Source organism: Rattus norvegicus, chromosome 2, assembly GCF_021556685.1.
Source record: "Rattus norvegicus strain SHRSP/BbbUtx chromosome 2, alternate assembly SHRSP_T2T, whole genome shotgun sequence".
NCBI lineage: Eukaryota > Metazoa > Chordata > Mammalia > Rodentia > Muridae > Rattus > Rattus norvegicus.
Window position 1 is genome coordinate 251,208,004 of NC_141535.1, and position 23,072 is coordinate 251,231,075.

The window sequence follows — 23,072 nt, forward strand, 5'->3', positions numbered from 1 at the left end:
GCAGGCTCTGAATGGGTGTTCCTTCAGTCTCTGTTTTAATCTTTGCCTCTCCCTTCCCAGCCAAGGGTATTCTTTTTCCTCATTTAAAGAAGGAGTGAAGCATTCACATTTTGATCATCCGTCTTGAGTTTCGTTTGTTCTAGGGATCTAGGGTAATTCAAGCATTTGGGCTAATAGCCACTTATCAATGAGTGCATACCATGTATGTCTTTCTGTGACTGGGTTAGCTCACTCAGGATGATATTTTCCAGTTCCAACCATTTGCCTACGAATTTCATAAACTCGTTGTTTTTGATAGCTGAGTAATATTCCATTGTGTAGATGTACCACATTTTCTGTATCCATTCCTCTGTTGAAGGGCATCTCGGTTCTTTCCATTTTCTGGCTATTATAAATAAGGCTGCGATGAACATAGTGGAGCACGTGTCTCTTTTATATGTTGAGGCATCTTTTGGGTATATGCCCAAGAGAGGTATAGCTGGATCCTCAGGCAGTTCAATGTCCAATTTTCTGAGGAACCTCCAGACTGATTTCCAGAATGGTTTTACCAGTCTGCAATCCCACCAACAATGGAGGAGTGTTCCTCTTTCTCCACATCCTCGCCAGCATCTGCTGTCACCTGAGTTTTTGATCTTAGCCATTCTCACTGGTGTGAGGTGAAATCTCAGGGTTGTTTTGATTTGCATTTCCCTTATGACTAAAGATGTTGAACATTTCTTTAGGTGTTTCTCAGCCATTCGGCATTCCTCAGCTGTGAATTCTTTGTTTAGCTCTGAACCCCATTTTTAATAGGGTTATTTGTTTCCCTGCGGTCTAACTTCTTGAGTTCTTTGTATATATTGGATATAAGGCCTCTATCTGTTGTAGGATTGGTAAAGATCTTTTCCCAATCTGTTGGTTGCCGTTTTGTTCTAACCACCGTGTCCTTTGCCTTACAGAAGCTTTGCAGTTTTATGAGATCCCATTTGTCGATTCTTGATCTTAGAGCATAAGCCATTGGTGTTTTGTTCAGGAAATTTTTTCCAGTGCCCATGTGTTCCAGATGCTTCCCTAGTTTTTCTTCTATTAGTTTGAGTGTGTCTGGTTTGATGTGGAGGTCCTTGATCCACTTGGACTTAAGCTTTGTACAGGGTGATAAGGATGGATCGATCTGCATTCTTCTACATGTTGCCCTCCAGTTGAACCAGCACCATTTGCTGAAAATGCTATCTTTTTTCCATTGGATGGTTTTGGCTCCTTTGTCAAAAATCAAGTGACCATAGGTGTGTGGGTTCATTTCTGGGTCTTCAATTCTATTCCATTGGTCTATCTGTCTGTCTCTGTACCAATACCATGCAGTTTTTATCACTATTGCTCTGTAATACTGCTTGAGTTCAGGGATAGTGATTCCCCCTGAAGTCCTTTTATTGTTGAGGATAGCTTTAGCTATCCTGGGTTTTTTGTTATTCCAGATGAATTTGCAAATTGTTCTGTCTAACTCTTTGAAGAATTGGATTGGAATTTTGATGGGGATTGCATTGAATCTGTAGATTGCTTTTGGTAAAATGGCCATTTTTACTATATTAATCCTGCCAATCCATGAGCATGGGAGATCTTTCCATCTTCTGAGGTCTTCTTCAATTTCTTTCCTCAGTGTCTTGAAGTTCTTATTGTACAGATCTTTTACTTGCTTGGTTAAAGTCACACCGAGGTACTTTATATTATTTGGGTCTATTATGAAGGGTGTCGTTTCCCTAATTTCTTTCTCGGCTTGTTTCTCTTTTGTATAGAGGAAGGCAACTGATTTATTTGAGTTAATTTTATACCCAGCCACTTTGCTGAAGTTGTTTATCAGCTTTAGTAGTTCTCTGGTGGAACTTTTGGGATCACTTAAATGTACTATCATGTGATCTGCAAATAGTGATATTTTGACTTCTTCTTTTCCGATCTGTATCCCCTTGATCTCCTTTTGTTGTCTGATTGCTCTGGCTAGAACTTCAAGAACTATATTGAATAAGTAGGGAGAGAGTGGGCAGCCTTGTCTAGTCCCTGATTTTAGTGGGATTGCTTCGAGTTTCTCTCCATTTAGTTTAATGTTAGCAACTGGTTTGCTGTATATGGCTTTTACTATGTTTAGGTATGGGCCTTGAATTCCTATTCTTTCCAGGACTTTTATCATGAAGGGGTGTTGAATTTTGTCAAATGCTTTCTCAGCATCTAATGAAATGATCATGTGGTTTTGTTCTTTCAGTTTGTTTATATGATGGATCACGTTGATGGTTTTCCGTATATTAAACCATCCCTGCATGCCTGGGATGAAGCCTACTTAATCATGGTGGATGATTGTTTTGATGTGCTCTTGAATTCGGTTTGCCAGAATTTTATTGAGTATTTTTGCGTCGATATTCATAAGGGAAATTGGTCTGAAGTTCTCTTTCTTTGTTGTGTCTTTGTGTGGTTTAGGTATAAGAGTAATTGTGGCTTCGTAGAAGGAATTCGGTAGTGCTCAATCTGTTTCAATTTTGTGGAATAGTTTGGATAATATTGGTATGAGGTCTTCTATGAAGGTTTGATAGAATTCTGCACTAAACCCGTCTGGACCTGGGCTCTTTTTGGTTGGAAGACCTTTAATGACTGCTTCTATTTCCTTAGGAGTTATGGGGTTGTTTAACTGGTTTATCTGTTCCTGATTTAACTTCGATACCTGGTATCTGTCTAGGAAATTGTCCATTTCCTGAAGATTTTCAAATTTTGTTGAATATAGGTTTTTATAGTAAGATCTGATGATTTTTTGAATTTCCTCTGAATCTGTAGTTATGTCTCCCTTTTCATTTCTAATTTTGTTAATTTGGACGCACTCTCTGTGTCCTCTCGTTAGTCTGGCTAAGGGTTTATCTATCTTGTTGATTTTCTCAAAGAACCAACTTTTGGTTCTGTTGATTCTTTCTATGGTCCTTTTTGTTTCTACTTGGTTGATTTCAGCTCTGAGTTTGATTATTTCCTGCCTTCTACTCCTCCTGGGTGTATTTGCTTCTTTTTGTTCTAGAGCTTTTAGGTGTGCTGTCAAGCTGCTGACATATGCTCTTTCCTGTTTCTTTCTGCAGGCACTCAGCGCTATGAGTTTTCCTCTTAGCACAGCTTTCATTGTGTCCCATAAGTTTGGGTATGTTGTATCTTCATTTTCATTAAATTCTAAAAAGTTTTTAATTTCTTTCTTTATTTCTTCCTTGACCAGGTTATCATTGAGTAGAGCATTGTTCAATTTCCACGTATATGTGGGCATTCTTCCCTTATTGTTATTGAAGACCAGTTTTAGGCCGTGGTGGTCCGATAGCATGCATGGGATTATCTCTATCTTTCTGTACCTGTTGAGGCCCGTTTTTTGACCAATTATATGGTCAATTTTGGAGAAAGTACCATGAGGAGCTGAGAAGAAGGTATATCCTTTTGCTTTAGGATAGAATGTTCTATAAATATCCGTTAAGTCCATTTGGCTCATGACTTCTCTTAGTCTGTCGACATCACTGTTTAATTTCTGTTTCCATGACCTGTCCATTGATGAGAGTGGGGTGTTGAAGTCTCCCACTATTATTGTGTGAGGTGCAATGTGTGTTTTGAGCTTTAGTAAGGTTTCTTTTACGTATGTAGGTGCCCTTGTATTTGGGGCATAGATATTTAGGATTGAGAGTTCATCTTGGTGGATTTTTCCTTTGATGAATATGAAGTGTCCTTCCTTATCTTTTTTGATGACTTTTAGTTGGAAATTGATTTTATTTGATATTAGAATGGCTACTCCAGCTTGCTTCTTCTGACCATTTGCTTGGAAAGTTGTTTTCCAGCCTTTCACTCTGAGGTAGTGTCTGTCTTTGTCTCTGAGGTGTGTTTCCTGTAGGCAGCAGAATGCAGGGTCCTCGTTGCGTATCCAGTTTGTTAATCTATGTCTTTTTATTGGGGAGTTGAGGCCATTGATATTGAGAGATATTAAGGAATAGTGATTATTGCTTCCCTTTATATTCATATTTGGATGTGAGGTTATGTTTGTGTGCTTTCATTCTCTTTGTTTTGTTGCCAAGACGATTAGTTTCTTGCTTCTTCTAGGGTATAGCTTGCCTCCTTATGTTGGGCTTTACCATTTATTATCCTTTGTAGTGCTGGATTTGTAGAAAGATATTGTGTAAATTTGGTTTTGTCATGGAATATCTTGGTTTCTCCATCAATGTTAATTGAGAGTTTTGCTGGATACAGTAACCTGGGCTGGCATTTGTGTTCTCTTAGGGTCTGTATGACATCAGTCCAGGATCTTCTGGCCTTCATAGTTTCTGGCGAGAAGTCTGGTGTGATTCTGATAGGTCTCCCTTTATATGTTACTTGACCTTTTTCCCTTACTGCTTTTAATATTCTTTCTTTATTTTGTGCGTTTGGTGTTTTGACAATTATGTGACGGGAGGTGTTTCTTTTCTGGTCCAATCTATTTGGAGTTCTGTAGGCTTCTTGTATGTCTATGGGTATCTCTTTTTTTAGGTTAGGGAAGTTTTCTTCTATGATTTTGTTGAAGATATTTACTGGTCCTTTGAGCTGGGAGTCTTCACTCTCTTCTATACCTATTATCCTTAGGTTTGATCTTCTCATTGAGTCCTGGATTTCCTGTATGTTTTGGACCAGTAGCTTTTTCCGCTTTACATTATCTTTGACAGTTGAGTCAATGATTTCTATGGAATCTTCTGCTCCTGAGATTCTCTCTTCCATCTCTTGAATTCTGTTGGTGAGGCTTGTATCTACAGCTCCTTGTCTCTTCTTTTGGTTTTCTATATCCAGGGTTGTTTCCATGTGTTCTTTCTTGATTGCTTCTATTTCCATTTTTAATTCCTTCAACTGTTTGATTGTGTTTTCCTGGAATTCTTTCAGGGATTTTTGCGATTCCTCTCTGTAGGCTTTTACTTGTTTATTAATGTTTTCCTGTGCTTCCCTAAGTGTGTTCATGTCTTTCTTGAAGTCCTCCAGCATCATGATCAAATATGATTTTGTAACTAGATCTTGCTTTTCTGGTGTGTTTGGATATTCCATGTTTGTTTTGGTGGGAGAATTGGGCTCTGATGATGGAATGTAGTCTTGGTTTCTGTTGCTTGGGTTCCTGTGCTTGCCTCTCGCCATCAGATTATCTCTAGTGTTACTTTGTTCTGCTATTTCTGACAGTGGCTAGACTGTCCTATAAGCCTGTGTGACAGGAGTGCTGTAGACCTGTTTTCCTCTCTTTCAGTCAGTTATGGGGACAGAGTGTTCTGCTTTCTGGCGTGTAGTTTTTCCTCTCTACAGGTCTTCAGCTGTTCCTGTGGGCCTGTGTCTTGAGTTCACCAGGCAGCTTTCTTGCAGCAGAAAAGTTGGTCTTACCTGTGGTCCCGAGGCTCAGGTTCGCTCGTGGGGTGCTGCCCAGGGGCTCTCTGCAGCGGCAGCAACCAGGAAGACCTGTGCCGCCCCTTCCGGGAACTTCAGTGCACCAGGGTTCCAGATGGTCTTTGGCTTTTTCCTCTGGCGTCCGAGATGTGTGTGCAGGGAGCAGTCACTTCTGGTTTCCCAGGCTTGTCTGCCTCTCTGAAGGTTTAGCTCTCCCTCCCACGGGATTTGGGTGCAGAGAACTGTTTATCCGGTCTGTTTCTTTCAGGTTCCGGAGGTGTCTCAGGCACAGGGGTCCTGCCGCTCCTGGGCCCTTCCCCACGGGAGCCCAGAGGCCTTATACAGTTTCCTCTTGGGCCAGGGATGTGGGCAGGGGTGAGCAGAGTTGGTGGTGTCTTCCGCTCTGCAGCCTCAGGAGTGCCCACCTGACCAGGCGGTTGGGTCTCTCTCTCACCGTGTCTGGGAGCAGAGAGCTGCTGTGGGCCGGGATCCGCGGGTGTGGGACTTCCGGTTGCAATAGGTTTCTATACCAGCCCTTCAATGTCCCTCAACTCATTTGTCTGAAAATTTCATGATGTCATTATTTTTAAAGGCGTACTAATAGTCCATTGTGTAAATGTACTATTTTTTTTTTGCTTTCTTTTTTTTTATTTTTTATTTTTATTAACTTGAGTATTTCTTATATACATTTCAAGTGTAATTCCCTTTCCCGGTTTCCGGGCAAACATCCCCCTCCCCCCTCCCCTTCCTATGGGTGTCCCCCTCCCAACCCTTCCCCCATTGCCGCCCTCCCCCCATAGTCTAGTTCACTGGGGGTTCAGTCTTAGCAGGACCCAGGGCTTCCCCTTCCACTGGTGCTCTTACTAGGATATTCATTGCTACCTATGGGGTCAGAGTCCAGGGTCAGTCCATGTATAGTATTTAGGTAGTGGCTTAGTCCCTGGAAGCTCTGGTTGCTTGACATTGTTGTACTTTTGGGGTCTCGAGCCCCTTCAAGCTCTTCCAGTTCTTTCTCTGATTCCTTCAACAGGGGACCTATTCTCAGTTCAGTGGTTTGCTGCTGGCATTCGCCTCTGTATTTGCTGTGTTCTGGCTGTGTCTCTCAGGAGCGATCTACATCCGGCTCCTGTCGGTCTGCACTTCTTTGCTTCATCCATCTTGTCCAATTGGGTGGCTGTATATGTATGGGCCACATGTGGGGCAGGCTCTGAATGGGTGTTCCTTCAGTCTCTGTTTTAATCTTTGCCTCTCCCTTCCCAGCCAAGGGTATTCTTTTTCCTCATTTAAAGAAGGAGTGAAGCATTCACATTTTGATCATCCGTCTTGAGTTTCATTTGTTCTAGGCATCTAGGGTAATTCAAGCATTTGGGCTAATAGCCACTTATCAATGAGTGCATACCATGTATGTCTTTCTGTGATTGGGTTAGCTCACTCAGGATGATATTTTCCAGTTCCAAACATTTGCCTACGAATTTCATAAAGTCGTTGTTTTTGATAGCTGAGTAATATTCCATTGTGTAGATGTACCACATTTTCTGTATCCATTCCTCTGTTGAAGGGCATCTGGGTTCTTTCCATTTTCTGGCTATTATAAATAAGGCTGCGATGAACATAGTGGAGCACGTGTCTCTTTTATATGTTGAGGCATCTTTTGGGTATATGCCCAAGAGAGGTATAGCTGGATCCTCAGGCAGTTCAATGTCCAATTTTCTGAGGAACCTCCAGACTGATTTCCAGAATGGTTTTACCAGTCTGCAATCCCACCAACAATGGAGGAGTGTTCCTCTTTCTCCACATCCTCGCCAGCATCTGCTGTCACCTGAGTTTTTGATCTTAGCCATTCTCACTGGTGTGAGGTGAAATCTCAGGGTTGTTTTGATTTGCATTCCCCTTATGACTAAAGATGTTGAACATTTCTTTAGGTGTTTCTCAGCCATTCGGCATTCCTCAGCTGTGAATTCTTTGTTTAGCTCTGAACCCCATTTTTAATAGGGTTATTTGTTTCCCTGCGGTCTAACTTCTTGAGTTCTTTGTATATTTTGGATATAAGGCCTCTATCTGTTGTAGGATTGGTAAAGATCTTTTCCCAATCTGTTGGTTGCCGTTTTGTTCTAACCACAGTGTCCTTTGCCTTACAGAAGCTTTGCAGTTTTATGAGATCCCATTTGTCGATTCTTGATCTTAGAGCATAAGCCATTGGTGTTTTGTTCAGGAAATTTTTTCCAGTGCCCATGTGTTCCAGATGCTTCCCTAGTTTTTCTTCTATTAGTTTGAGTGTGTCTGGTTTGATGTGGAGGTCCTTGATCCACTTGGACTTAAGCTTTGTACAGGGTGATAAGCATGGGTCGATCTGCATTCTTCTACATGTTGACCTCCAGTTGAACCAGCACCATTTGCTGAAAATGCTATCTTTTTTCCATTGGATGGTTTTGGCTCCTTTGTCAAAAATCAAGTGACCATAGGTGTGTGGGTTCATTTCTGGGTCTTCAATTCTATTCCATTGGTCTATCTGCCTGTCTCTGTACCAATACCATGCAGTTTTTATCACTATTGCTCTGTAATACTGCTTGAGTTCAGGCATAGTGATTCCCCCTGAAGTCCTTTTATTGTTGAGGATAGCTTTAGCTATCCTGGGTTTTTTGTTATTCCAGATGAATTTGCAAATTGTTCTGTCTAACTCTTTGAAGAATTGGATTGGTATTTTGATGGGGATTGCATTGAATCTGTAGATTGCTTTTGGTAAAATGGCCATTTTTACTAAATTAATCCTGCCAATCCATGAGCATGGGAGATCTTTCCATCTTCTGAGGTCTTCTTCAATTTCTTTCCTCAGTGTCTTGAAGTTCTTATTGTACAGATCTTTTACTTGCTTGGTTAAAGTCACACCGAGGTACTTTATATTATTTGGGTCTATTATGAAGGGTGTTGTTTCCCTAATTTCTTTCTTGGCTTGTTTCTCTTTTGTATAGAGGAAGGCAACTGATTTATTTGAGTTAATTTTATACCCAGCCACTTTGCTGAAGTTGTTTATCAGCTTTAGTAGTTCTCTGGTGGAACTTTTGGGATCACTTAAATATACTATCATGTGATCTGCAAATAGTGATATTTTGACTTCTTCTTTTCCGATCTGTATCCCCTTGACCCCCTTTTGTTGTCTGATTGCTCTGGCTAGAACTTCAAGAACTATATTGAATAAGTAGGGAGAGAGTGGGCAGCCTTGTCTAGTCCCTGATTTTAGTGGGATTGCTTCAAGTTTCTCTCCATTTAGTTTAATGTTAGCAACTGGTTTGCTGTATATGGCTTTTACCATGTTTAGGTATGGGCCTTGAATTCCTATTCTTTCCAGGACTTTTATCATGAAGGGGTGTTGAATTTTGTCAAATGCTTTCTCAGCATCTAATGAAATGATCCTGTGGTTTTGTTCTTTCAGTTTGTTTATATAATGGATCACGTTGATGGTTTTCCGTATATTAAACCATCCCTGCATGCCTGGGATGAAGCCTACTTGATCATGGTGGATGATTGTTTTGATGTGCTCTTGAATTCGGTTTGCCAGAATTTTACTGAGTATTTTTGCATCGATATTAATAAGGGAAATTGGTCTGAAGTTCTCTTTCTTTGTTGTGTCTTTGTGTGGTTTTGGTATAAGAGTAATTGTGGCTTTGTTGATGGAATTCGGTAGTGCTCCATCTGTTTCAATTTTGTGCAATAGTTTGGATAATATTGGTATGAGGTCTTCTATGAAGGTTTGATAGAATTCTGCACTAAACCCGTCTGGACCTGGGCTCTTTTTGGTTGGGAGACCTTTAATGACTGCTTCTATTTCCTTAGGAGTTATGGGGTTGTTTAACTGGTTTATCTGTTCCTGATTTAACTTCGATACCTGGTATCTGTCTAGGAAATTGTCCATTTCCTGAAGATTTTCAAGTTTTGTTGAATATAGGTTTTTATAGTAAGATCTGATGATTTTTTGAATTTCCTCTGAATCTGTAGTTATGTCTCCCTTTTCATTTCTGATTTTGTTAATTTGGACGCACTCTCTGTGTCCTCTCGTTAGTCTGGCTGAGGGTTTATCTTTCTTGTTGATTTTCTCAAAGAACCAACTTTTGGTTCTGTTGATTCTTTCTATGGTCCTTTTTGTTTCTACTTGGTTGATTTCAGCTCTGAGTTTGATTATTTCCTGCCTTCTACTCCTCCTGGGTGTATTTGCTTCTTTTTGTTCTAGAGCTTTTAGGTGTGCTGTCAAGCTGCTGACATATGCTCTTTCCTGTTTCTTTCTGCAGGCACTCAGCGCTATGAGTTTTCCTCTTAGCACAGCTTTCATTGTGTGCCATAAGTTTGGGTATGTTGTATCTTCATTTTCATTAAATTCTAAAAAGTTTTTAATTTCTTTCTTTATTTCTTCCTTGTCCAGGTTATCATTGAGTAGAGCATTGTTCAATTTCCACGTATATGTGGGCATTCTTCCCTTATTGTTATTGAAGACCAGTTTTAGGCCGTGGTGGTCCGATAGCACGCATGGGATTATTTCTATCTTTCTGTACCTGTTGAGGCCCGTTTTTTGACCAATTATATGGTCAATTTTGGAGAAAGTACCATGAGGAGCTGAGAAGAAGGTATATCCTTTTGCTTTAGGATAGAATGTTCTATAAATATCCGTTAAGTCCATTTGGCTCATGACTTCTCTTAGTCTGTCGACATCACTGTTTAATTTCTGTTTCCATGATCTGTCCATTGATGAGAGTGGTGTGTTGAAATCTCCCACTATTATTGTGTGATGTGCAATGTGTGCTTTGAGCTTTAGTAAGGTTTCTTTTACGTATGTAGGTGCCCTTGTATTTGGGGCATAGATATTTAGGATTGAGAGTTCATCTTGGTGGATTTTTCCTTTGATGAATATGAAGTGTCCTTCCTTATCTTTTTTGATGACTTTTAGTTGGAAATTGATTTTATTTGATATTAGAATGGCTACTCCAGCTTGCTTCTTCTGACCATTTGCTTGGAAAGTTGTTTTCCAGCCTTTCACTCTGAGGTAGTGTCTGTCTTTGTCTCTGAGGTGTGTTTCCTGTAGGCAGCAGAATGCAGGGTCCTCGTTGTGTATCCAGTTTGTTAATCTATGTCTTTTTATTGGGGAGTTGAGGCCATTGATATTGAGAGATATTAAGGAATAGTGATTATTGCTTCCCTTTATATTCATATTTGGATCTGAGGTTATGTTTGTGTGCTTTCATTCTCTTTGTTTTGTTGCCAAGACGATTAGTTTCTTGCTTCTTCTAGGGTATAGCTTGCCTCCTTATGTTGGGCTTTACCATTTATTATCCTTTGTAGTGCTGGATTTGTGGAAAGATATTGTGTAAATTTGGTTTTGTCATGGAATATCTTGGTTTCTCCATCAATGTTAATTGAGAGTTTTGCTGGATACAGTAACCTGGGCTGGCATTTGTGTTCTCTTAGGGTCTGTATGACATCAGTCCAGGATCTTCTGGCCTTCATAGTTTCTGGCGAGAAGTCTGGTGTGATTCTGATAGGTCTCCCTTTATATGTTACTTGACCTTTTTCCCTTACTGCTTTCAATATTCTTTCTTTATTTTGTGCGTTTGGTGTTTTGACAATTATGTGACGGGAGGTGTTTCTTTTCTGGTCCAATCTATTTGGAGTTCTGTAGGCTTCTTGTATGTCTATGGGTATCTCTTTTTTTAGGTTAGGGAAGTTTTCTTCTATGATTTTGTTGAAGATATTTACTGGTCCTTTGAGCTGGGAGTCTTCACTCTCTTCTATACCTATTATCCTTAGGTTTGATCTTCTCATTGAGTCCTGGATTTCCTGTATGTTTTGGACCAGTAGCTTTTTCCGCTTTACATTATCTTTGACAGTTGAGTCAATGATTTCTATGGAATCTTCTGCTCCTGAGATTCTCTCTTCCATCTCTTGAATTCTGTTGGTGAAGCTTGTATTTACAGCTCCTTGTCTCTTCTTTTGGTTTTCTATATCCAGGGTTGTTTCCATGTGTTCTTTCTTGATTGCTTCTATTTCCATTTTTAATTCCTTCAACTGTTTGATTGTGTTTTCCTGGAATTCTTTCAGGGATTTTTGTGTCTCCTCTCTATGGGCTTCTACTTGTTTATTTATGTTTTCCTGGAATTCTTTCAGGGATTTTTGTGTCTCCTCTCTATGGGCTTCTACTTGTTTATTTATGTTTACCTGGAATTCTTTCAGGGATTTTTGTGTCTCCTCTCTATGGGCTTCTACTTGTTTATTTATGTTTTCCTGGAATTCTTTCAGGGATTTTTGCGATTCTTTCAGGCATTTTTGCGATTCCTCTCTGTAGGCTTCTACTTGTTCTCTAAGGGAGTTCTTCACGTCTTTCTTGAAGTCCTCCAGCTTCATGATCAAAAATGATTTTGGAACTAGATCTTGCTTTTCTCTTGTGTTTGGATATTCCATGTTTGTTTTGATGGGAGAATTGGGCTCCGATGGTGCCATGTAGTCTTGGTTTCTGTTGCTTGGGTTCCTACGCTTGCCTCTCGCCATCAGATTATCTCTAGTGTTACTTTGTTCTGCTATTTCTGACAGTGGCTAGACTGTCCTATAAGCCTGTGTGTCAGGAGTGCTGTAGACCTGTTTTCCTCTCTTTCAGTCAGTTATGGGGACAGAGTGTTCTGCTTTCCGGCGTGTGGTTTTTCCTCTCTACAGGTCTTCAGCTGTTCCTGTGGGCCTGTGTCTTGAGTTCACCAGGCAGCTTTCTTGCAGCAGAAAAGTTGGTCTTACCTGTGGTCCCAAGGCTCAAGTTCGCTCGTGGGGTGCTACACACGGGCTCTCTGCAGCGGCAGCAACCAGGAAGACCTGTGCCGCCCCTTCCGGGAGCTTCAGTGCACCAGGGTTCCAGATGGTCTTTGGCTTTTTCCTCTGGCGTCCGAGATGTGTGTGCAGAGAGCAGTCTCTTCTGGTTTCCCAGGCTTGTCTGCCTCTCTGAAGGTTCAGCTCTCCCTCCCACGGGATTTGGGTGCAGAGAACTGTTTATCCGGTCTGTTTCCTTCTGGTTCTGGTGGTGTCTCAGGCACAGGGGTCCTGCCGCTCCTGGGCCCTCCCCCACGGGAGCCCAGAGGCCTTATACAGTTTCCTCTTGGGCCAGGGATGTGGGCAGGGGTGAGCAGTGTTGGTGGTCTCTTCCGCTCTGCAGCCTCAGGAGTGCCCACCTGACCAGGCGGTTGGGTCTCTCTCTCACAGGGTCTGGGGCCAGAGAGCTGCTGCGGGCCGGGCTGTACTATTTTTCTTTATCCATTCTGTTGCTGAAATAAATCTAGGTGGCTTTCAATATTTGGCTTTTGTGAATACAGCAGCAACGGACATAGTTGAACAAGTGTCCTTTGGTAAGGTTAAAGCATTATTTATGTATATGTCCAAGAGTGGAATAGCCGGATCCTTGAGGTAGATTGAATTCCATCTTTCTGAGGAAATGCCACACTAATTTTCATAGTGGCTTGTACTTCTACCAGCAATGAATGAGTATTTCCCTTATTCCATATTCTCAATAGTCTTTCCCCATGCCAGTGAGTTCAAGGCTATTCTCTACAATTTCTTCTATCAATTTCTGTGGATCAAGTTTTACATTGAAGTCTTTTAGCTATTTGGAGTGAGTCTTTAAAAATTCTTTAAAGGAATGATTGTCTGTTTTCTAAAATTGTTTGGTACAGTTTGCTTATTCAAATAATCGACTTTCTAAACAGAATACCATTAGCATTGGCACTAAGTTGAACAATTAATAAATGGGACCTTATAAAGCTAAAAAGGCTTCTGTAAGGTGAAGGACACTGTGAATTGGACACAGCAGCTGACTATAGAATGGGATTTTTTTTAACCAGTTCTACATCTCATAGAGGACTAATATCTCAAATATGCAAAGAAAGCAAGGAACTTGGTATCCAAAACCCAAATAATCCCATTTAAAAATTGGGGTACAGATCTAAACAGATAATTTTTAACAATGAAACTCAAATGGCTAAGAAACACTTAAAGAAATGGTCACCATCCTTAGTCATCAGGGAAATAAAAATCAGAACTGTGAGATTTCATCTTATACCTGTCAGAATGACTAATATCAATAACGTAAGTGATTAGCACTAGTGAGGATAACAGATGGATCTCTGTTAGTTCAAGGCCAGCTTGAACTAGATAGTGAGTTCCACTACAGCCAGAGCTACATTGTGAGGTCCTGTCTTGAAAACAAAGCAAATACAAAACTAGAAAATGTAGTCATTTTTTCATGAACTGGAACTGAGAGGCATTTTATCTAGGAAGAATTTGGAAGCCAAGAAACACACCAACAGCCAACTGTGTGTGCTGGCTACAGACCTTTCTTTCATCTTAGAACATTGATTACTAACTTAAGCCAAGGACCTTAATCTTGATAAGTAAACATGCTTATGCATTCACACACTTAGTATTTGTATTTCAACTCCAGCCCTGAAACTTATGCATGGTAATCAGAGGTTTATAAATCCCTAGATAGGAACCTCAGCATGTGTATACCTTGAGTACCAAACTGTGTGTTGGTCATCAGCTAAGTTTTTGGAGAACACTATAAACTATGAAGCATGGAAACTTTTCATCAGTCTTAGGAAAAAGTATCAAAAATACACATTGATTTTATTTGACTGTGGACATAGGGACATGTACATTCTGGTGTTTTGAAATAGTAGTAATTCAAGCAGGAGAAGATATGTCTGAAAGACAACTTCTAGGACCAGAAAACTATTACAGGCAGAACAGGATATGAATTAGCAATGGAAATATTTCTGGAGGAAAGTAAAAACTCAAATGAATTGAGGTCAAGGAAAGAAATATTTCTTAGGCATCTCTTATGCATGTTCAACCCTTGATGTTTAAGGTTAAACCTCTGCTCTTGTCTGTGAAGCTATTACCATAGAACAAGGTTTAAAGGTCTCCAAACTAAAGTTATGGAATTAAAGTGATTTTTCCCCCAAAGTCATATAACATGCAGGTGAAGAAATCAGAACTGACCCATAGTTTTCTCCCATGAAGTGCTATAGTGATTTCTAATGACATATTGCTATTCCTATAAAACAGTATATCTCCAAACTCTCTTCAGAGAGGCTTCTTTTCAATGTAGATAACAATTAATACAGAGACTCCTAATAGGTCAACATGGAGTGGATAAAAGACTATGGAGTATTCGGCCCTAAAAGAGGTAGACAAAGCATACACTTCCTCTCAAGGATCAGGGAACTTCATGAAAGATGGGGCAGAAAATTTGTAAAAGCCAGAGGTGGAGAATGGCCTCAAGAAAGCAGTGTTTTCTGAATGCAACAATTGCACATGTGAACTCACAGCTATTTGGCAGCATGCATAAGAATTATGCGAACTCAAGCTAGACATTAGTCCAGCATGGAGTAGGAAAGATTAGCACAAACTTCCATGACTAGCTAAAACCTGTTGGCATTTGGGAGATGAGCATGGGGATACAGGGAAGAGGGAAGGAAGGAGGTAGGGAGGGAAGAGGGAGTCATAGGTAGACCATACTCTAGGACAGACCCCAACCCAAAATTAGTTGGGCAACATAAGCTGAACTCAAGGTGTGGGAGAAAGGAGAAAACTCAGTTGAAGGTCGGTATAGGAGGATTTGGAGATTATAATCAAAATACATTGTATAATATAAGATGAGATAAAATGCAGACTTACCAGGTTGGTCTGAATAAGCGTGGACCTATGGTGTTGGATGTTTTAATCAAGATTAAAAATGAAATTGGTTCTATATTGACCTTTTGAAGATCATGTAGAGAAGGGATCTGTGGCTCTTCTGCCATTAACATTAACGGAGGTAACACTATAGCATACACATGCAGAATCAACAAATCCATGATCCATATCAGAAGAAGAGGAGAAAGGAGGGGGGCAAAGGAGGGAGGGTTGAAGGATAAGAAGAAGGAGAAGAAAAGTTCCAGAAGGACAAAGCAACGGTATCTGCAGTCCTTTGAGGACCAGAAGAATCTGAGTCGATTGTATAAATGCATCCTGTGTGCCTGCTGCAGCACTAGCTGCCCCAACTGGTGGAAGAGAGACAAGTGCCTTGGACCTGCAGCTCTCTCGTAGGCCTATCACTGGATGACTTCATAAAGGAATGCCTGGCCAAGCTGCCGGACTCCTTCTCTACTGTTGCCACACCATTATGAGCTGTACACGAGCCTGCTCCAAGGGTCTGATTCTGGGAGAAGTGAATGCTGAAATCAAGATGATGGTGACCTACAAGGAGAAAAGGGCATTGGCTTATTAACCCTTTTTGTGTGGAATGTGGCTGTCAGCTTTCACTTGAATCCCTTCAAGCACCTGGATTCTCCAAGAACATGGCATGTATAATAAACATTTTAAGAAGTTAAAAAAAATGGATATAAAAGATAAACCCCTGAAAAATGTCATGGCCCTTCAATGAGTTACCAATATGACCTATTTGACTAAGAAATTGGTAGTTAAGTCATTATGGAAAAAACTTGCAAGTTACATATGTAATGTAGACTGAAATGTATATTTAAAATTAGAGACTGGATTGTCCTTTAATTAGACAGTAGCTGGAGATTGCATTTCTTTTCTGTCTGGATCTCTCCCTTGGTGGTACTCTTAACAGGAAGCTACTTGTGAATTTTCTAATGGGAGAAGTCACCAAGCTGAGTTAGGCTAGGTTCACACTGGGCTGGCTTCAGAGGCAAGTGAAATCCCACTCCCTTTGCTTTTCAACTACAGACATAGCCTGGCCGAGTGACTCGGATTCCAAAGGATACCAGTAATTGTGGGTTTTAGTCACAGAGGATAAAGATAAGAGGAGAGACAGGCTGGTTTTTCCACAATTAAATGCTGCCTCTCAGGTTCCTCTGTTGTTAAGAGTCTGAGGGTCAGAAACCTCCAGCCATATTATTTTCCCCCTGGCTGACTGCTCTCATCTGTAACCCCATCCAAGGGAATTAAGAATAGGTGAGTTGGAAAGACAGCATGTTCAGGTCTGTTTTCCCTTCCAAGTCCTGTCTATGAAGCAAATGAGATCCCTTCCAATCAGCCACATAAAAGTTCTTTTAGGAACTTTGTTTCCTCTCTGTTCTGTTGCCAGCTGCACAGATACAGTATGAGGAGTGTGTGAAATCCAGTCTTTTCCTTTTGTCAACATTTCTATCTTGACAATGTTTTGTTTGTTTGCTGTTTTGTTTTCAAGTATCTGAAGCTGTGATGTTTGGTATTTATTAACCGTTACTCATATCAATCAGATTCCAGTTTTTATCCTTTATCACTCCATTGCAATTGTAAATGCCCTGAGAATAGGAATATCTTTATAGTTATTTGATTTTTGCCCCTGTTCCTTAAGTATAGAAGGGAGTTAGAAAACTGATAGTGTTTTAGATTTCTGTCTTCATGAAATATTAGAACAAGAAAGTACTTCAGTAATCATATGATCCAAATTCAAAATTTATTGAGAAAATACCATGTGTAAAGTGACTTAACTGGAGTTGAACTGTGGATAGAGGCTTTCCTAGTTCAAGGAACAGGCTTTCTAATTTTCCTAATGTGTTCTTAGATGGCATAATAAGAAACAGCTTGTGCTTTGGACCTGGCAAAATTGGACTTAAATTGTGTGCCCTCCCCACCATCGCAGGCCTCATTTTCTTCGTTTTGAGATTATAAATGAATTATTCTGTCTGATCTCTATATGGACGAATATAAATATGCAGCAAGAACTAAAATAGTGTGAGTTTGGAAGAATTGTTTCCTTTCTTTTTCAAACAATATACTACCCTTATAAGAAAACAAGTTACTAAGATTTCTTCAATTTAATATCAGAAATTGTGCCTTACTATAATTTATAAGAACTTAAGAAGAGCTGACTAATGAGACTGATGAAAGAGAAGCCAGCATATACTAGAAACAGGAATTGGTTCCACCCATAGGAAATACCTTCTCTTTCTCCTACCACCCTCTGCGTAAGGGAGTTGAAGTTGATCTAAAACAGCAACACAGCATTTACCTCCCAAGAGTGAACAAGAGGCTGAGTATAAGAAGTGGTCAAGAAGATGAATAAGTCACTGAACTCATTTCCTTCAGAAGTCATAAGAACACGATTGGTCTTGAACAATGGAAAGGGAGAGAAGCACAGGGCTCTAGAAGGAGTGTTCAAGAGGACTCTACTCAGCATGGTTCAGAGAAGTATGGCGGTCTCACATAGAGGGGTGCTCACATCACCTGCAAGGCAAGAAAGGCAAGAAAGAACCATTCCTGGAGTGCAGAACAGAAAGGCAGGTCTACTCATCATTCTTTTAATTAAGGAGCAGTAACTGACATCTTTGGGGCTCAACCAATGGCCCCATTTGTGCTTTGTTCTTTTCTCTCACTGGGACAGGCACATGTCTCCTCCACTTTCTTTTCAATGTTATTAATCTGTCCATCTCCAGGAAACCTGGGTAGGAGCAGAATATTCTCCTACGGCCATCAGAGTTCAGCTTAGGGAATGTGTGGCTGAGTGATCAAGAGGGGGATGGCCTTATCTGCAAAGAGAACTCTGAATCCTTCGTGCAATAATTTTCCACATTCACAGTACAAAGCAAATACTCTGTGTGAGTAACACTGGCTTGGCTCCAGCAATAACACAGCTGTTGAAACAGCTTAGTCACCGGGGCAATGGAGACAGTGTGGCAAGAGAATGCTGGGGTGCAGCAAGCTGACATTTAGCTGGCTAGCAGGGGCTCTGAGAGCCAGAACAGATCTGTGGGAGAGCGATGGAGAGGCTGCTCCCCGCCCACAGGCATCCCCTTGTTTCTTTTGAAGCTGAGCCATAATCCCCTCCCTGGGCAGGGTGCCTGAGGATGAAAACTGAACACATTTTATGACTGATGGGAGAGAAGGGGCTGAGTCCATCTTTCTAGACACCTGGTTTCCCTCTCTCCTTCATAATGACCTTTTTTGTTTATTTGTTTGTTTGTTTGGTTGGTTGGTTTCTTGTTTTTAAATGCCCCAGGCTAGTTAGAATGCAATGTGAAATTTCGTTATAGTTGGTGGTGGTGGTGGCAGCGGATATTTTCCTGAACTTATAGAAATAAACCTCAAGTGGCTCTTTAGTTTGACTGTTCAGGTGATGCATTGACGAAATAAGAAGGGAAAGCTCCAAGCCTCTGACGGGTATTCCCTGGGTCCCTGTAGCAAGTTCATCTGCTAGAGCTTTGTCCCGAAGCGCTACGGACAGATCTGATAAAATACTTTGCTGGTCACATAGGAATTTGGGAAAGCCTAATGAATTGCTATAGAGCTACCCTGCTGTTCTTTCAGCCTTTGAACAGCTGACCTTCATGTTTTTTCTTTATCCTGGGCTCTTTTTGCACTGTTTGTTTTGGAAGTCGTTGAGTGAAATTAGCCATCTCTTTCCTGGTTACAGTATGAGAATGCAGCTGTCAGTCCATGAGCCCTGCATTGTCTATTTTTAGATTCAGTGTGAATAAAGCTCTCCTCTCTAATTGCACTGAGAGAGAGAGAGAGAGAGAGAGAGAGAGAGAGAGAGAGAGAGAGAGAGAGAGAGAGAGAGACTGATTTTTACCAGCACCAAATAAGCTATTGTGAGTTACCCTAGGGAGAAAGCGAAGGGCAGCCACCATCTTTCCATCCCTCGGTTGTCAGGTGTGTTTTCTCTCTGCATGAATCTTGATTAAGGACAAATAAGAACAAGTGTGGTCACATTTGTTTTTCAGTTTGTTTTTTTTTTTTTTTTTTTATTAACTTGAGTATTTCTTATATACATTTCGAGTGTTATTCCCTTTCCCGGTTTCCGGGCAAACATCCCCCTCCCCCCCTCCCCTTCCTTATGGGTGTTCCCCTCCCAACCCTCCCCCCATTGCCGCCCTCCCCCCATAGACTAGTTCACTGGGGGTTCAGTCTTAGCAGGACCCAGGGCTTCCCCTTCCACTGGTGCTCTTACTAGGATATTCATTGCTACCTATGGGGTCAGAGTCCAGGGTCAGTCCATGTATAGTCTTTAGGTAGTGGCTTAGTCCCTGGAAGCTCTGGTTGCTTGGCATTGTTGTACTTTTGGGGTCTCGAGCCCCTTCAAGCTCTTCCAGTTCTTTCTCTGATTCCTTCAATAGGGGACCTATTCTCAGTTCAGTGGTTTGCTGCTGGCATTCGCCTCTATATTTGCTGTATTCTGGCTGTGTCTCTCAGGAGCGATCTACATCCGGCTCCTGTCGGTCTGCACTTCTTTGCTTCATCCATCTTGTCTAATTGGGTGGCTGTATATGTATGGGCCACATGTGGGGCAGGCTCTGAATGGGTGTTCCTTCAGTCTCTGTTTTAATCTTTGCCTCTCCCTTCCCTGCCAAGGGTATTCTTTTTCCTCATTTAAAGAAAGAGTGAAGCATTCACATTTTGATCATCCGTCTTGAGTTTCGTTTGTTCTAGGGATCTAGGGTAATTCAAGCATTTGGGCTAATAGCCACTTATCAATGAGTGCATACCATGTATGTCTTTCTGTGATTGGGTTAGCTCACTCAGGATGATATTTTCCAGTTCCAACCATTTGCCTACGAATTTCATAAACTCGTTGTTTTTGATAGCTGAGTAATATTCCATTGTGTAGATGTACCACATTTTCTGTATCCATTCCTCTGTTGAAGGGCATCTGGGTTCTTTCCAGTTTCTGGCTATTATAAATAAGGCTGCGATGAACATAGTGGAGCACGTGTCTCTTTTATATGTTGAGGCATCTTTTGGGTATATGCCCAAGAGAGGTATAGCTGGATCCTCAGGCAGTTCAATGTCCAATTTTCTGAGGAACCTCCAGACTGATTTCCAGAATGGTTTTACCAGTCTGCAATCCCACCAACAATGGAGGAGTGTTCCTCTTTCTCCACATCCTCGCCAGCATCTGCTGTCACCTGAGTTTTTGATCTTAGCCAATCGCACTGGTGTGAGGTGAAATCTCAGGGTTGTTTTGATTTGCATTTCCCTTATGACTAAAGATGTTGAACATTTCTTTAGGTGTTTCTCAGCCATTCGGCATTCCTCAGCTGTGAATTCTTTGTTTAGCTCTGAACCCCATTTTTTAATAGGGTTATTTGTTTCCCTGCGGTCTAACTTCTTGAGTTCTTTGTATATTTTGGAAATAAGGCCTCTATCTGTTGTAGGATTGGTAAAGATCTTTTCCCAATCTGTTGGTTGCCGTTTTGTCCTAACCACAGTGTCCTTTGCCTTACAGAAGCTTTGCAGTTTTATGAGATCCCATTTGTCGATTCTTGATCTTAGAGCATAAGCCATTGGTGTTTTGTTCAGGAAATTTTTTCCAGTGCCCATGTGTTCCAGATGCTTCCCTAGTTTTTCTTCTATTAGTTTGAGTGTGTCTGGTTTGATGTGGAGGTCCTTGATCCACTTGGACTTAAGCTTTGTACAGGGTGATAAGGATGGATCGATCTGCATTCTTCTACATGTTGCCCTCCAGTTGAACCAGCACCATTTGCTGAAAATGCTATCTTTTTTCCATTGGATGGTTTTGGCTCCTTTGTCAAAAATCAAGTGACCATAGGTGTGTGGGTTCATTTCTGGGTCTTCAATTCTATTCCATTGGTCTATCTGTTTGTCTCTGTACCAATACCATGCAGTTTTTATCACTATTGCTCTGTAATACTGCTTGAGTTCAGGCATAGTGATTCCCCCTGAAGTCCTTTTATTGTTGAGGATAGCTTTAGCTATCCTGGGTTTTTTGTTATTCCAGATGAATTTGCAAATTGTTCTGTCTAACTCTTTGAAGAATTGGATTGGTATTTTGATGGGGATTGCATTGAATCTGTAGATTGCTTTTGGTAAAATGGCCATTTTTACCATATTAATCCTGCCAATCCATGAGCATGGGAGATCTTTCCATCTTCTGCGGTCTTCTTCAATTTCTTTCCTCAGTGTCTTGAAGTTCTTATTGTACAGATCTTTTACTTGCTTGGTTAAAGTCACACCGAGGTACTTTATATTATTTGGGTCTATTATGAAGGGTGTCGTTTCCCTAATTTCTTTCTCGGCTTGTTTCTCTTTTGTATAGAGGAAGGCAACTGATTTATTGAGTTAATTTTATACCCAGCCACTTTGCTGAAGTTGTTTATCAGCTTTAGTAGTTCTCTGGTGGAACTTTTGGGATCACTTAAATATACTATCATGTCATCTGCAAATAGTGATATTTTGACCTCTTCTTTTCCGATCTGTATCCCTTTGATCTCCTTTTGTTGTCTGATTGCTCTGGCTAGAACTTCAAGAACTATATTGAATAAGTAGGGAGAGAGTGGGCAGCCTTGTCTAGTACCTGATTTTAGTGGGATTGCTTCAAGTTTCTCTCCATTTAGTTTAATGTTAGCAACTGATTTGCTGTATATGGCTTTTACCATGTTTAGGTATGGGCCTTGAATTCCTATTCTTTCCAGGACTTTTATCATGAAGGGGTGTTGAATTTTGTCAAATGCTTTCTCAGCATCTAATGAAATGATCATGTGGTTTTGTTCTTTCAGTTTGTTTATATAATGGATCACGTTGATGGTTTTCCGTATATTAAACCATCCCTGCATGCCTGGGATGAAGCCTACTTGATCATGGTGGATGATTGTTTTGATGTGCTCTTGAATTCGGTTTGCCAGAATTTTATTGAGTATTTTTGCGTCGATATTCATAAGGGAAATTGGTCTGAAGTTCTCTTTCTTTGTTGTGTCTTTGTGTGGTTTAGGTATAAGAGTAATTGTGGCTTCGTAGAAGGAATTCGGTAGGGCTCCATCTGTTTCAATTTTGTGGAATAGTTTGGATAATATTGGTATGAGGTCTTCTATGAAGGTTTGATAGAATTCTGCACTAAACCCGTCTGGACCTGGGCTCTTTTTGGTTGGGAGACCTTTAATGACTGCTTCTATTTCCTTAGGAGTTATGGGGTTGTTTAACTGGTTTATCTGTTCCTGATTTAACTTCGATACCTGGTATCTGTCTAGGAAATTGTCCATTTCCTGAAGATTTTCAAATTTTGTTGAATATAGATTTTTATAGTAAGATCTGATGATTTTTTGAATTTCCTCCGAATCTGTAGTTATGTCTCCCTTTTCATTTCTGATTTTGTTAATTTGGACACACTCTCTGTGTCCTCTCGTTAGTCTGGCTAAGGGTTTATCTATCTTGTTGATTTTCTCAAAGAACCAACTTTTGGTTCTGTTGATTCTTTCTATGGTCCTTTTTGTTTCTACTTGGTTGATTTCAGCTCTGAGTTTGATTATTTCCTGCCTTCTACTCCTCCTGGGTGTATTTGCTTCTTTTTGTTCTAGAGCTTTTAGGTGTGCTGTCAAGCTGCTGACATATGCTCTTTCCTGTTTCTTTCTGCAGGCACTCAGCGCTATGAGTTTTCCTCTTAGCACAGCTTTCATTGTGTCCCATAAGTTTGAGTATGTTGTATCTTCATTTTCATTAAATTCTAAAAAGTTTTTAATTTCTTTCTTTATTTCTTCCTTGACCAGGTTATCATTGAGTAGAGCATTGTTCAATTTCCACGTATATGTGGGCATTCTTCCCTTATTGTTATTGAAGACCAGTTTTAGGCCGTGGTGGTCCGATAGCTCGCATGGGATTATTTCTATCTTTCTGTACCTGTTGAGGCCCGTTTTTTGACCAATTATATGGTCAATTTTGGAGAAAGTACCATGAGG

At 40.7% G+C, this 23,072-nt stretch overlaps 1 protein-coding gene and 1 pseudogene across 4 annotated transcripts in view; both read left to right on the forward strand.

Moving 5' to 3' along the window:
• Wls (Wnt ligand secretion mediator) overlaps positions 1–23,072 on the forward strand; it is a 123,174-nt gene that overhangs the window by 42,620 nt on the left and 57,482 nt on the right.
• LOC147996641 (succinate dehydrogenase [ubiquinone] iron-sulfur subunit, mitochondrial pseudogene) lies at positions 14,984–15,735 on the forward strand (annotated as a pseudogene).